This window comes from Miniopterus schreibersii (genome assembly GCF_964146895.1).
Source record: "Miniopterus schreibersii genome assembly, chromosome: 11".
NCBI lineage: Eukaryota > Metazoa > Chordata > Mammalia > Chiroptera > Miniopteridae > Miniopterus > Miniopterus schreibersii.
In genome coordinates this window covers 39,023,914-39,038,867 of record NC_138111.1, presented here as the reverse complement: position 1 = coordinate 39,038,867, position 14,954 = coordinate 39,023,914, and the positions used below count along the sequence as shown (strand labels likewise).

The following is a 14,954-nucleotide window of genomic DNA, read 5'->3' as shown; positions in this document are numbered from 1 at the left end:
TTCTCTCTCTCTCCCTTTTCCTTCCCCTCTCCCTAAAAATCAATTTAAAAAGAAGAACACTTGAGGAAATATTAAACAGTGGGAAGGAAGAAGGAATCCTCCTGACAGAATTGGGAGAAAAGAGGCACAGGAATATAATTTGCCTGTGGCCACACAGCTAATAACTGACAGAGCCAGGATTCCAATCTAGATCTGCTTGACTCAAAGCTACCATACTATTCTCTAAAATTAATTACAGAGCTCCCAAAGTAGGGCCGAACTGCATTCATATGGAGCCTCTTGGGGTCATTTATCCAGTACAGTCCCCCTTCCTAATCTCACCATTATAAAGTTCATTCCCAGAGAAGTCCTAGAAAACTCAGCCTCCGAAGGGGACAAAGCCTAGCTGGTTATCGCCATGCATGTGTGCTCTTATATGTGACTATTATGTAGTTGAAGTTCTGGTATTCTAGAAAGGCACTGTGAAGGAATATGCATACCCATAATGGTGAACGCATGGACGGGTAGTTTCTCATGTCAACTCTGAAGTTAAAAACCTGTCTTTGGGACAACTAAAGTAGCGATTCCCACCTTCCTGACACCTGAGAAATTTCTCACATCCCTTGAGTTATTTGGAGAAATCAAAGTATTGAGGTATTTGGATAGGTCAATGATACAAAGTAACACTTTAGCAATCTCTGAATTAAAAAACCAAATTTTCATAAAAGTGCATATTTTTACATGATAACATTGAATTGCTCACTAGCATTGCAGACTAAACATGTACTAAGCAAGACCTGGAAAGAGGGCAATAATGACTCTCAGAAAGGTGTTATTGACTTCTTTCCAAATTTCCAAATCCAAGCAACTCCTTTTCTTTCTCATCTTTTCAGAATCAAGCACCAGGTCGAGGGAACTTTTTATCTCAGCGTCTTATTCTCATCCTTCAGAGGCATCAACTACTTTAAGCTCTGCTCTGTTGCACTCTGACTATAAAGCTCGGCTCTACACGTCTCTGTCTTGTTGCTTTGCCTACCTGTCCTTATTAAACCATCATTTCTATTAGGGTAGTTGTCCAGTACCTACCATGGTGCCTCACCTTTCCTAACTACCCAGCAAATGTTAGATGAATACAAGTTTTTTAAAAAAACGTTCTCTGGCCCAGCCGGGCGTGGCTCAGCGGTTGAGCGTCGACCTAGGATCCAGGCGATCGGGGTTCGATTCCTGGTCAGAGCACATGCCCGGGTTGCGGGCTCGATCAACAACTCCCTCATCATTGATGTTTCTATCTCTCTCTCTCCCTCTCCCTTCCTCTCTCTGAAATCAATAAAGATATATTCTTTAAAAATAAATAAATAAGAAATAAAAAATGTTCTCTGTCATCCTTCCATTTTTGCTCCACCAGCTCTCTTTTGTTTTTGCACATGAAAGAAACAAAAAGTAAAGCCAATGCACAGCCCATCACATCTGGTCAGAACAGATGAATATAATGTTTTCCTACTATTTATAAGTAATTTTAATGATTCTGTTTTTTAAATATCTCACAAAATAATAGCAGGAGGAACTGTTCTAATATGTTTTTAAATAATTGAAAACACATTTAAAACTATCGTCATACAAGGATATTTTACTTCTCAAAACTTAAAATATCTGAATTACTCATTTGCCACCTGATATATTCATGGCCCTCAAATTAATGATGAAGCCAAATTAAATTTTAATTTGCCATGATTGATGAGAAAAAGCTTGTTGGTTGTTATATTAATTACTAGGGAAAAGATGGCATTTCAGAAATGTTTAAACGAAATGAACCATGATCAGAAAATGGCTTTTTTCCCCCATCGAAAACCTCACAATGACAGGAGAACACATCTGTATTCCTGAGCAATAAAACATCATCTCTTTTTTAGTTTTTTAATACAGTGAGTAAAGGACAGTAGACAAAAATCAACCTGTCAAGAAACGGTTTATTCAGTAATGGACAAGTGCCCCAGGGGATTCATTCTGCTTCCACCAGGAGAGCCCTTTGTGTCACAAGAACAAACTATTAAGGGTTTAATGACACTGCAATAGCACATCAGGCACTGAAAAAGGAAAACAGGATTCTTCTCTCCAACTTGCTGTTGTTTCTACTACAGCCACCTAGGGATCTACCATCCACACCATCCTCAAATAGGCCATTGGTTTGGAGATGAGTTTTTCTGACATTAGCCCTGCCTTTGACTCACTGTTCCTCATTTATTTTAAGATCTTGAAGAATCCAGCTTCAAAACTGGATCTGGAAGAGCCAGAAGTCACCTACTAGGCCTGAAGGAGGAAGTCAGCCTCAGAAATGGAAACAGGTTTGTGCATGGAATCCTGCACATATAACATCTCAAACAGCTGTGGGAAGAATGAATTTGGTTCCCAGCCAAACTGGACTTTTCTACTTTGCAGCACTGCAGCTTCTGTACACTCACTGTGGTTTCTACACACTCTCAGTTGCTCACCTGTCTGCACAAGGTGTGATGTTCTGTGGTTGGCGCTTGCTGGTAAGGGTAATTATGGCATTAGTGGAAGCAAGCATGCCACTTAAGGCTGAAAAACAACTGTAATTACAGCTCCGTCATTTCACTCCCTCAGAAATGTTTCTCTTTTTTTATTTTTTATTTTTACACACCATTTACTTGGAGGTTAAATTAAATCTGCAACTATTTGAAAACAAGCCTTTAAATAGTAGTGGGACTACAGAAGGTAATCACCTTTCAAAATTAAAAATGCATACATGCTGAGGTGAGCATTTGATATTTGTAACACCAGACAGCACTTGCTGAATCACCTTTCAATAGATCTCCATGCATTTCTATGTAGATAAAATTAAAACAAATAGCAGGAGTAACAAGAACAATACTTCAAGGAGAAATATGAAATTCAGATAATATGGAATGGAATCAAAGACATTTTAAATTACTTTTATGCCTATTGACCAATTCAACAGAGACATGATATAACACATTAATATTCATAAACTTAATTTCATATCCAAAATTCAAATATATATACTGTTTCATACTAATATACCTATAAAACTAACATAAAAGTACATTTGCTAAAAAACACTGTTTTTAGATTAAAAAAAATAAACTATGACCCACTTTCAGAGAGGAACAAATTCCAAGGAGTAAATATGATTAAATCCTACTTCACTCTGTCAGAATTTTACTATTTGGAATGCAATTTGAATAGTAGAGTCCTAGATTAAAGCTTACACTGTCAACCATAAGGTGTAAAATAAGGGGAGAGAAGAGTATTTCTTGAATTATAAAAGTGAAAACAATATTTCTGAAGTCATCAAGAATTGCTTTGTTAGACATACCCATGACTGTGGCCCAGAACTTGAACACACACCCTTTAAATACCACTGTTGTGGCTCGGAACAGCTGCCCTTTCCTCCAGCTGTTGCACAGGGTGGTGCAGCTTCTGCCTGGTGCCAGAACAGAAGCAGACCCCGGAGCGCTGTGGCAGGGACTGCACACACTGTCCTACCAAGGCCTACCTTGCTCCATAAGAACACCAGGAGACCACCTTTCTGAGTACGAAAGAGAATACCAGAAATGCAACGTTTTGATTTCTAATAGTGGCATGAAAATCACGGGGCCAAACCAACCTCTGAGAAATCTCTAAGAAAACCATAACATACTTATTGATAAGTACGTAGGAAATCTAATTACAAAGGTTGATTCAAACAGGCCTCCCCTACTCTTCACACACAAAAACACTATGACTCGGATCAGAAAAGTACTTTCTAGATGACCAAGAATATAGCAGACCTCTCCTTGCTAGAGAAAATCTCTCCCATTAATGATGATGTATGCATGCTTAGTTGTTCATTAACATGAAAAATAATGCAATTATTCCCAGTGGGAAGAAAGTCATGGACTGTGTTGTTCCCTGGGAATAACGTGAACTGGTAGTGATTTCATGACCCTAACTATAGCAAAGAAGGGAGTAACAAAGGCGACGTTACTAAAACTATATAATCATTTCACATTCTCAAAAGAAAGGAAGATGTAAGAAAGCTCACAGTTTTTATTATTAACTAAATTCTTACACATTTATCTATTTTGTCTTCAGAGGAAAGAGTAAAATCTTCACATAATTTTTATCAGGATGGATGCCACAATATTTCTGAGTATAGCACAAAATGAGTAAGACCCAAAGCCACATCACAAACACCTTATTTATAAATAAGAATAAATAAAAAGCAGCATTAGTCATATTAGTTGCTTTAATCGCTTCCTGCTCTATAGTTTAAGCTATTTTTTTGCATGAAATACAATAAGTTGAAAATAGCACCAGCTCACTTTAAAAGGGGGTGGGGGCAGGAATCATACTTTGAAGATTAAAACTTGTACAAAGCATATCTGCAGCAAACATTATTATCCCCTCTCTCCTGTTTGCATAAATAAGTGGGGTGTCTCTCTTACAAATGAAGTAGAAAGTCTTTGTTAACAACTAATGGAATCAAATCTTGTTTAAAAACCTCATTATCTTCGTGTGTGTGTTTTAAATCTGGTAATTAAAATCATGGCTAGGAGCACTTATGAGATTTTTTAAAACAAAATCAATATCAAACTTGTCATGCAATATGAGAATAAGCTCGGGCTTTTGCCATAACTGGTTTTTGACTGAATTATTAATGTTTCAGTGAGCAAGTACTGCAGAAAAATAGAGCACCTTCATCAGGTAAACAAGAGGTCAGTTACTTTTTCAGATGCCTTCTGGTTGTCATGGTATCCTATTATGTCCTCTCTCCCCCACATCTTTATTCTAGGTAACAAACCTGTGAGCTCCTTAACCCAAGTTATAGTTATGTGAAGGTTTTATATGTTCCTGATACAGACTCTGCACACACCTGTTGAGCAGAATCAAAGAAGCAACATAAGTTACTTAGAATAATACTTAGACTTTCCCTTAAAAGGGGGATACAATTAATTCTCAGTTCACATAACTGATAGAAACCAGAAGTCATTCACTTTATATTTTCTACATAATTTATTTCAGAAAAACCTATCTTCAGAATAGTAATATCCTTTTAAAAATATTTTCAAGTCTACAGTTCCATGCCTGCAATAAAATCAATTGCACTTAAATGTTCTATATCCACATTTAAATAAATAAAAAACTCACAAAACTCACTAAATATTACAGAAAATATTTCAAGGTTAATGACATGTCCTGCTTGTAGTTCTTGTGAACAAGCAAACAAACTAAACACACCATCAATTGTAAGGTGTTTGCATTTCATTCTGCTGAAGTAAGGTTGTAAACGCCCTGCTTTTCAGGTATTAGTTTTGATCCCTCGATGATGACCCTGCTCAGAAACGGCAGCGTAACATTCTTTATGCTGTGAAGTCCAATGCTTGTGAACCATCTCCTCTTTTAATTAGTTCAGTTTCCCTTAGCTGCGCAATATTTGGTGTCAACTGCTCTGTATGTAAAACATAAGTACACACACACACACACACACACATACACGCACACTGATGTCTTCAATATTTTAGAAGTTAAAAGTGGTGTGTTCTCCTTCCCTGTGAGCAACAGGGCAGCTCTGGACTCTCTTTTAGAACAGAGTTCTCCCCTCCCGGGCTGATGGAAAAGAGCTCATATTTAAACAGTAAAAATGCAATTGCGGCTGAAGTTTTTACCAACTGTACTCCTCTACACATGCGATGCCTACGTTAATTTCACTGACGAGTGCTTCTGTTGCACTACTTGGACATTGAGGAGGAGCTGACACATGGGAAAACTGTGTTGTTACATGTTAACAGTAGGATTATAAGCACCTGTGATATTTTTGCTGTTTTCTTCATGCAAATGATATTCTGCAAATAATCGAACGCACCCATTAACATAGTGGGGGGGGGGTGGAAAAGAGCAACTGCTCAGAGAACAAAAATTTGGCATGCCCTCCCCATTCCGCCCTAACTCAGCCCATGCCGAGCACCTCGGGACACGACCGGGACGTGCCCACAGTCACACCACCCCCCTCGGCCTCCCGCACCCTCCGTCATTCGCAAAACTCTGAGGATCTGACAGGGAGCCCCTCGCCTCTCGAGCATGTTTTCCATTTTTACAGAGACACCAGAGGCGTCAGGGGGCTCTCCGTGGCCAAAGAAAGGGAAGTCATCCCTTCCTGTCCCTCCTCGCAGCCTCCACTTTTTGTATTTTTTTAATCAGAAGCGGCTCCACAAGTTCCCTGGCGGAGCCCCCGAGGAGGCAAGTTCAGCACCATGGAAAGGGCTCGAGCCGCGCGCGGAGGGCGAGGGAAGGAGAGACCCGGGGCTCCCCGGGCCACTCACCGGCGTCTGCTGCGACGGGAGCCCCGCGCGCTTGGTGGACCCCTGCTTGGAACTTAACCTTTTCCACGACTCGGCGAACCTGCCCCGGCTGGTGTTGCGGCTGCACCGGCGGCTGTCGGCGCCGTCCTCGCGGTCGGAGCAGCCCCGCTCCACCTCCGCCGCCTCCCTCCACTTCTTGCCCATGCCGAGCCCGCCTCTCCCGGCCGGCGATGCCCCGGCGCCCCGAGCTCGCTGCCGCGCCTCTGGCCGCCGGGCCTCCCTGCAGCCTTCGGGGAGCTCGCTGTCGGCGGCGCCTTTGCCTCCGCAGGCTCCAGCCAGAGCCCGGCGCTCGGATACCGCCGCCGCCAGGCTGCGCTTGCGCCCGCGATTGGCTAACCTGGGCTGGGACTGCGAGCGCCACCTGCGCGGAGCCCGCTCCCTTTTGCGCCCCAAATTTCTCTCCACCCTGCAGCAGCAGCCGCCTCCCTTGGGGCCCACGGCCCACGCCTGGGGCTACTGACGCGCCGCCCCGTAGTTCCCTCCGGCCGCCCGACCCCGCCCAGTCCCCCAGGCCTGGGGACCAACCTCGCGCCGCCCTGAGCCGCAGGTGCGGGTGCGGGCTGCCCCCGGGCGGGTGGAGGCTCCCTCCGCTCGGAGAGAGACAGGGAGCGCGCAACTTTGTCTCCCTTCCTTTCTCTTTCTTTCTTTTCTCCCCTTTGCAGCAACAACCGTCTCCTAAGCGTCCTTTGGGAGAAGAGAGCTTCATCTCCGTGTCAGGCGCCAAGCTGATTCCTGCTCACGCTGGCTCAGGCTGGCCCGCTGGTTCTCAAACTTGGCTGCGCATTCGAGTTATCTAAATATTTTTTGTTGTGGTCATCAATGCTCATCTCCCTCGGAGTCTCATTGAATGGCCGGGCTGTGGCCTGGGAATCGGAATAGTTTTAAAAATCTCCCAGGCCATTCTTGCTGCTCTAACTGCAATTAAGCGCCTTCAAGGACCCATACTATGGGGACTGAGCAAGAGGAGGGTCCTTGCAGGGAAGAAAAGGTTGATACTTCTTAACCAATTCATTTTTCTCTGCGGGGTAGGAGTGGATATTCGGTTTACCCTCTCACTCCTGGGGCAGGGGCAAGGGTGGTCCAGCGCTGAGCCAGCGAGGAGCACATGTGAGCTCCTGTGTGCTGCATAGTCTTTCACACTTCCACCTGGTCCTAGGTTCACATATCTGCCTTCTGCTCATTAGGAGGAAAGCCCGCAGTCTCTCGTAAGTTTTGTGTCAGTTATTTGACCAGACTGAGCTGTCCTTGTGTTCAGAAATGCCCCTGATCAGATGAGAGACAGCCACTGAGCCCTCACAAATTTACAAAAGCTGAGGCAATGACTCATTATTAAAGGGAAGGAGGCCTGAAACTGCTCCTGGTCCAAAGACCTGTCTGGCTGCTTATCTGTTGCAATGGCAACAGACATAAATCTTCATTTTTTATTTTTTTTTATATAGCACATTCGCTCTCCTATGTGAAAAGTGCGAGGTTCTCCCAGGAGGAAAGGGTAAAAAGGGATTAAGAGGAAAGGGGAGGTTTGAGAAACACAGTAGGCAAATTGGTGTTGTGGTGCCAGTTGTGAAAATCATGATCTGAGCTGTCAGTGGTGAGTCTGATTAATCAGAGGTCTTGGAACCAGCTAGTTTACAGAAATGAATACAGAGCTCTAAAATCCCACAGCTGTGCACCTGTACGTAGTGCTACATTAATATTAATCCTGTCATTTTAAGCAAAGGGACTCACAGGGCATACTTCCTACCATTTTTAAACAACCCTGTGTGTCCAGAAATCACACGCCCATATTAAACAAAATGAGACTCTAAACAATGTTTGCAACACACAATGTCATATAATGAGGAAACCACATACCCCATTTTGCAGTTTCTTACTTCCTATCTAAGTTCGTGGATTTGAAATTATTAGTGACATCTCATGGAAATATAATAAATCAGTCAAGCTTCCTCCCCCTCAAAAAAATAAACTCAAACAATTTTGCATAGTTTACAAATTAGATGGGTATGGGAACTAAATATCAGTTTGGGAGTAGAATAAAAGTCAGGAAATTGTGACTTAATTATTTATCTTTTCCTTTACTTGCCAATAAAGGAGAAAACTCCCTAGGAGATGAAAAGTATGTGTGCTAACCTAGATGCCTTGAAGGTTCACTCTTTAGGTATAATGATAAAATCACTGATAAGGAGCTAAGAGGGGCCTTCACAGATATATCAAGGAATATCCAAGAATGCTCAGTTCACAGAGCCATGAGACCCTGGTTCACCCGCATCAGCCCATTAAGGGGAAAATAACCCTGCCATCAAACGCATCTGTCATGAATGATGGTACCAGCATTTCATGAGCATTCATAGCAACTGATGAGTTTTGTAGACATACTTAGAAAAATGTAATGAGCAGTGATTGAACATGTCCTTTTTTTTTCTGTTTGGTCTAAAATTGAGCTTTCCATTGCCCTTATGTTACTTACAGTAGTATTTTTAAAGCTATGCTTGAAGATGATCTCTGCATTTCTTTTCTGCACTCAACACGAACCAGCAATGTCTGCGAACTATACAAGAGGCTAAATTAGATGTGATTATAGGCAAGCAGAAAACTGGTCCTTTCTACTTTGGATCTTTCTTTTGTCTTCTCCAAATTATCTAAAGACAGAAACTGGAATACTAGGTTGAAATTCTATCCTATTTCTTACAAAGTTAGCAGAGAATGGCAGCATCCGAGCTAAGAACACGTTTAAAGTCACCAGCACTGAAATTCTGGAATCAGGACTGAAAGCCATCTCCAGAGCAGCTTGACTTCACTGGAAGAGCCACTGCAATTACAAAGGTGGATGTGAATATATTAAAATACAAATGGGAAGTATGGTGGGAACCTCTTTTCCTCCATGGTTTCTAGGTATTAAATAATGTGAATGTTAGTAGATCAAGATTAAGGCAAAATTAATTGTTAACATAGGTATTCTATGTAAAATAAAAATGTAAATATATATCTTTATGTACAAATCAATCAAAATATAATATAATAAAATGTTCTGGTCAGGAAAGTAAACTTTAAGTAGTATCCTCAAAAAATTCTCAAAAAAACATCAAATGCCAAAAGTGCTCTATTAGCCCTAGGAACTCCATGAAGCTTCCATGGCCCTACTAGCCTGTTGAGTATGTTATGAGTCTATAATCAGTACAAACTCTCTCCAAACCCCATTTGCTCTAGGTCACAAGGCCATGCACTTACTGCAAGAGAGTTAATAAGATTTTTTCCCCTTTTGGTTATTTCCAGTATGTGTAAACCCACAGGCATGCCCTGGGGCTAACTAGAGTATGCAAAGTACATACGAGGTCTGGTAAAACAGAGAAAGCGATGAAAACTACAAAGCTAGGTTTGATACAAAAACCCTCCTCACAAAACAGGCGAATATACACCATATTTTATCAACTCTACCACCATCAATTTTTCATACTTTTAACCTCTCTGAAACAGGAGGCCTTTTATAATAGATGGTATCTCAGATTCAGTGTAATATGAATCATAGACCTCAGAGACAGAAAGACTTCTGGAAGTCTGACCTTAGAAACACAACAGTCTATCATTCACTCTCTGCCTAAACATTCATTCTTTAGCATTAGATCTCTTCTTTCTCAGAAGCAGGACATTTTATTTTTAAACAGGTTTAAGCAGCAGGAAGCCCATCTTTATAAACTATACTAAATCCATGCCTTCTACCCTTATTTTAAATTCTGGAGTCACACTAACTTAGCCTATGTTTCCTTTCTCATGATAATCAAGTACTTGGTGATGGCCTTTGAAAGTCCCCTAAAATTTCTCTTAAGCTAACTGATGTCTAGTTCCTTCTGTTACCTCCTTGCACCATGAGGGAGCAAATTCAGTGAAAATGGTGAGTGTGAAATGGATTTGGGGCCAACTGCTTTATGAATTTATGAAAAGCTTAATCACTATGACTAGATGCACAGTGAAGTGGAATTAGTCAATACCTATGAAGCAGGAGACAGGATGTGGAATTTGTGTTTAGTCATGATTAGATTCCCTTCAGTAAACATGAGGGCTGAGTTTCACACAAGCCGAACAAATGTGAGAGTTGAAATAATTATTCCTGTAACTCAAGCCAAAAATCTCCCAAAGCCCATGGCTATTAATCAAGAAAAGGAGCAGTAGGGCTAGTTAAGCTGGTTTATGTAGATCGCCCATCTACGTGTATGAAATTTTCTGGGTGATAGCTTCCTGAAAAGTTATCCTCTTTCTCTGAAAAACAATCTCATGTCTTCCCTGAAATACCTGCTGACAAGTCTTTCTGGTTACACATCCTATCAAGTCCTCCCTATAGAAAGTATTACAAGTCAGAGAATCTAGCCACATACCTGCACTATTTCCTTTCTTCCTCCGGCCGGTCGTAGACACCTACCTTGCCACCTGTTTTCCCTCCCTCTTCAGTGCATCTCTCTCTGTTTTCTCTCTCTTTCTTTCTCCTTTGTTTCTTCCTGTTTTCCTGTTTCCCTCCTTCCCTTCCATCTTTCCTTCCTATTTTTAATTTTTCTGTAGACCTCCCTCAACATACAACAAATAAAATTTATAGGAATCTTTACTATAAACCCTCTTTATTTTCCATTGATGCATTAGTATAAATTTATATATACATTAACAATGTTTCCTCCTTCTAAATCTATACATAGATATTTTATTTCAAAATTAAGAGAAAATGACTAAGTAAATGGTGTAAAAATGATAAAGGTAAATGATAATAGAATTGAAAATAATATAACCATTAAAACTGGGGAGAAGGGAGAGAGAATGGAAAGGGGAAGAAAGGGGGGTATGAGTGAACTAAATTTCCACTTATAAAATAATGTCTAAAAGAAACAAATAAAGAAATATCAATATAAAACTCTCATCAGAATGGCTAGAATTCTGCAGATAGAAAATTTAAGTAGAAAACTATCGAGTATTTTCAAGGATGTGAAGCAACTGGAACTCACACACCACTGGTGGGAGTATATTGGTACAACCTTTTGGGAAACTATTTAGCACTATCTACTAAAGCTAGTGATATGCATACTATGACCCTGCACCTCTGCTCCAGGTTATATACTCAACAGAAAAGCATAAATAAGACAATATAAGACTACAAGGATATTTATAGCAGCGTTACTTGTGAAAGTCCCAAACTAGAAACTACACAAATGCCCATCAACATCAAAATGGATTAAAAAAATATGGTATATTAAAGCAATGGAATTCTATACAGCAATGGGAATGAATGAACCACTGTTATATGGAAAACCAGAAATGGTATAATGACAACGTTATAGACAATTGCAAAAAGTAATAATAAAGTAGAAAAAAGACAGAATAGGCTTCTACCAGATTGCTGTGCTGTTATCATTAAGATCTCTCTCACCCTGCCGGGCATGGCTCAGCAGTTGAGCATTGGCCTAGGATCCAGGAGATCGGAGTTCGATTCCCGATCAGGGCACATGCCTGGGTTGTGGGCTCGATCTCCAGTCGGGGGCGTGCAGGAGGCAGCCGATCAATGATTCTCTCATCATTGATGTTTCTATCTCTCTCTCTCCCTCTCCTTTCCTCTCTCTGAAATCAATAAAGATGTATTTTTTTAAAAAAAATCTCACTATTTTAAAGAAATGAAGCTAGAAATTAGACTCTACATGATGGATGTGGTTTATGTAAAAAGATAAATCAGAGGTTCAATTATTAGTAACATAGTCAAAGAAAAGACTATCCTTATATCAAAGAATAGTAAATAAACATAATCTGTTTTAAGTTAAATAAGAAGTTTAAACTTATCTAACATCTCAACCAGAAGAAGATTCTGCTATCCCCAGGTAGAACTCGTCCTGTTAACAGTCAAAGAAAGTGGTTGCTACCCATCTAAAATGGGTAAAGTTTTCCTCAAACTGCTTTTCTGACATTATAGATACCTGAACATATATCTCTACAATTTCACTACATTTACTTCACTAAAAAATGCAACTCCTTCCGCAATGAGTAATTCTTTAAATGTTATCACTTATTATTGGTCAGGATTTTTTAGGTGTGTAACAAGAACTCTAGGAGATTGGTACAGAGGGATATACAACACATATGTGGCAAGGAGAGGTGCAGAATCCAGTGCCTGGGTGTTCTAAAGATAAACTATTATTTCCTTCCTGCTCTTGAGTTAGAACATTAGAACAGAAGGCAATCATTTGTGCTAAAGTCCAATCATTTCTGTTCGTCCAGTACAAATGGCAGAAAACATCAAAGGTCATCTTGAAAATAAACCACAGTCTTAGAGGCAGGGTCTACTCATCAGGGGAAGTCATTACTTTTCTTCTTTTTTTTATTTTTAAGAAAGTATGGATTTCTCAAAGTACCACACAAGTCAAGAAAAATATGTAGTAGTATGTAATAAGCCATTAGGTCCTAAATGGGAGCCCATTAAGTGGCCTTATAAAACTAAAACTGTAAACTGTCCTTTTGAACAATTTTGTGCAATTATATCCTTTTGAGCAGAAAGACAAATAGTAATGTCATCTGGTCCATTAAAAAGCGGAGCAAAAGAGAACATGGAAGTGGCCATGCAAAACTCTCATTTTTCTAAGAGTCACAATTTCCATTCATGCTGGAAAAGAATTATTTAAGTGGGATTTTGAATCTGAGCATATTAATTAGAATCCTATTAAGCATTTTTCACAGATCAAAACAGAACAAATGTGTGCATGTTCCCTTCTAAAGCAAAAAGGTGAATGAAGTAAAAGCAATTAGTTAAACAAGAAGTAGCAGCTTAGTTATCTTTTTATTTTTTATTATAATTTCAAAATTGATTTCCCCCAACTCATGCAAAATCATTATTGGAGCTTGAAAAGAGTCTGAAGGCAGACAGTCAATGAGCTAACTAAAATTCTCAAGTGCCTCACATGTCTCCTTTGACTTCCACTAAAGGAACCAGCCCAAGGAACAATGAGACAAGCTATTGTCCTTAACACGACGTAATTTGTGAAAATTATCTGTGCCATGTGAATGGGGTTTTGAGAGATTCAGTAGAGAATTCAATGTCTACTCTGATACTTGGGATTAAAAGATAGTTTGTATTAAATTGGGTCTTAAAGGAAACACATCGTGCTAGATTATGCAGAGTCATGCCAGTTATTTAGTTGAAAAGAAAGCTGATATGATTGGCTGAAATGTACGATCTATGTTATGACAATAAAGGCATTTAGCAAAGTTGCACGTCTGGGTTGGTGTCATGGAAACAAAACTCATCAGGGTGTTGAAAGCATAAGATGTAAAGCAATGCCAAGCTGGTTAAAATTAAAACATAACCAAAATAGGAAAGGCAAATGGGAAAGCTATGGCTTTCTAAACTTTTCAGGACTCCATGTTCCTTCTAAACTCTTATTTTTGAAAAAGCTTTATAGATAAATGTTTCTTTTCCCTAAAGGTAAAAAAATTTAGTGATTTTTAGCATTTCTACCAACACGATGCCTCAGTATTTATCGATAGGAAGGTCAGCTGCACTTCTTACTTTCTACCGGTATTTTTTCAATCAGACACAACATGGAGCCATGGCAAACACATGAAGCCATGTGTTTCATGTCCATCACTCCGTCACACCCACTGATCAAAGTCCTGTTGGATGCTACACACGGGTTGAAAGTTCTACTAACCAGTTCGACAACAGTGATATGCCTTGGCCAGCTGGGTTTCAAATATTACAAATATCTATGACTTTTAAGAGCTGTTCTCAGAATCTCAACTTCCTGACTGTGTCTATGATGAAACTTAAAGATAATGTGTGACATAAAAATGCTACATGTCTGTCATGACCACATTCTTTTCAAATTGCTTTATGATGCAAAGTAAACATACCAATCAAGATTGTGGTGGTAGTTTTAATTCTGTCACCATTTATTCACATAGTATTAATGAGTGTCCCTGGAAGTCCAAGTGATAGGTTGAAAGGAATCCAAAAGAGAAAGAAAAATAAAAGTGTGAAAGGAAGAAGAGGCTATAAGATACTAAAAACTAGTAACAGTAGAATTACAATGGTTAAGATTTATTAAGCACTTTCTATGTTCCAGGCATCGTCTCTCTACATGGATTAATTTGCTTAATTCTCACAATAACCCCATTTTATAGATGAGGAAACTGAGACAAAAGAGGCTAAACAAATTGCTAGAAAGCAGCAGACCCTAGACTTGAACTCAGGGAGTCTGGCTCCTGAGCCCATGCACTTTACCATTATTTCGTTATATGTAGAAAAGCAGAGAGAGGAAGTACTTATAATATCTGCCTGATACAACGGCTTCCTTTGTGCCAAGCACTGTGCCAAGTGTCCTGAATGAGATCACTAGTCTCAGAAACTCCTTGAAGTAGGAAATATTATTCTCATTTTGCATATGAGAAAAACAGAGACTCACACCGGATAATAACATGATTTAAATTATTCAACTTTTAAGTTGCAAGATTGAGATTAAACTCCAGTTAGCAATTACTGTCACTGACCTTTTCCCAGTAACAGTAACAATAACAATAATAAACTCCTGCTATTTATTATTTAATACATAACAATCATTGGGTCTTGCTCACCCA

At 39.9% G+C, this 14,954-nt stretch overlaps 1 protein-coding gene across 1 annotated transcript in view; it reads right to left on the bottom strand.

Annotated features, from left to right (window-relative positions):
- The window catches only part of TRPM3 (transient receptor potential cation channel subfamily M member 3), a 738,103-nt gene that overhangs the window by 653,347 nt on the left and 69,802 nt on the right, over nucleotides 1-14,954 (bottom strand). The gene's annotated exons all lie outside the window — the stretch shown is intronic.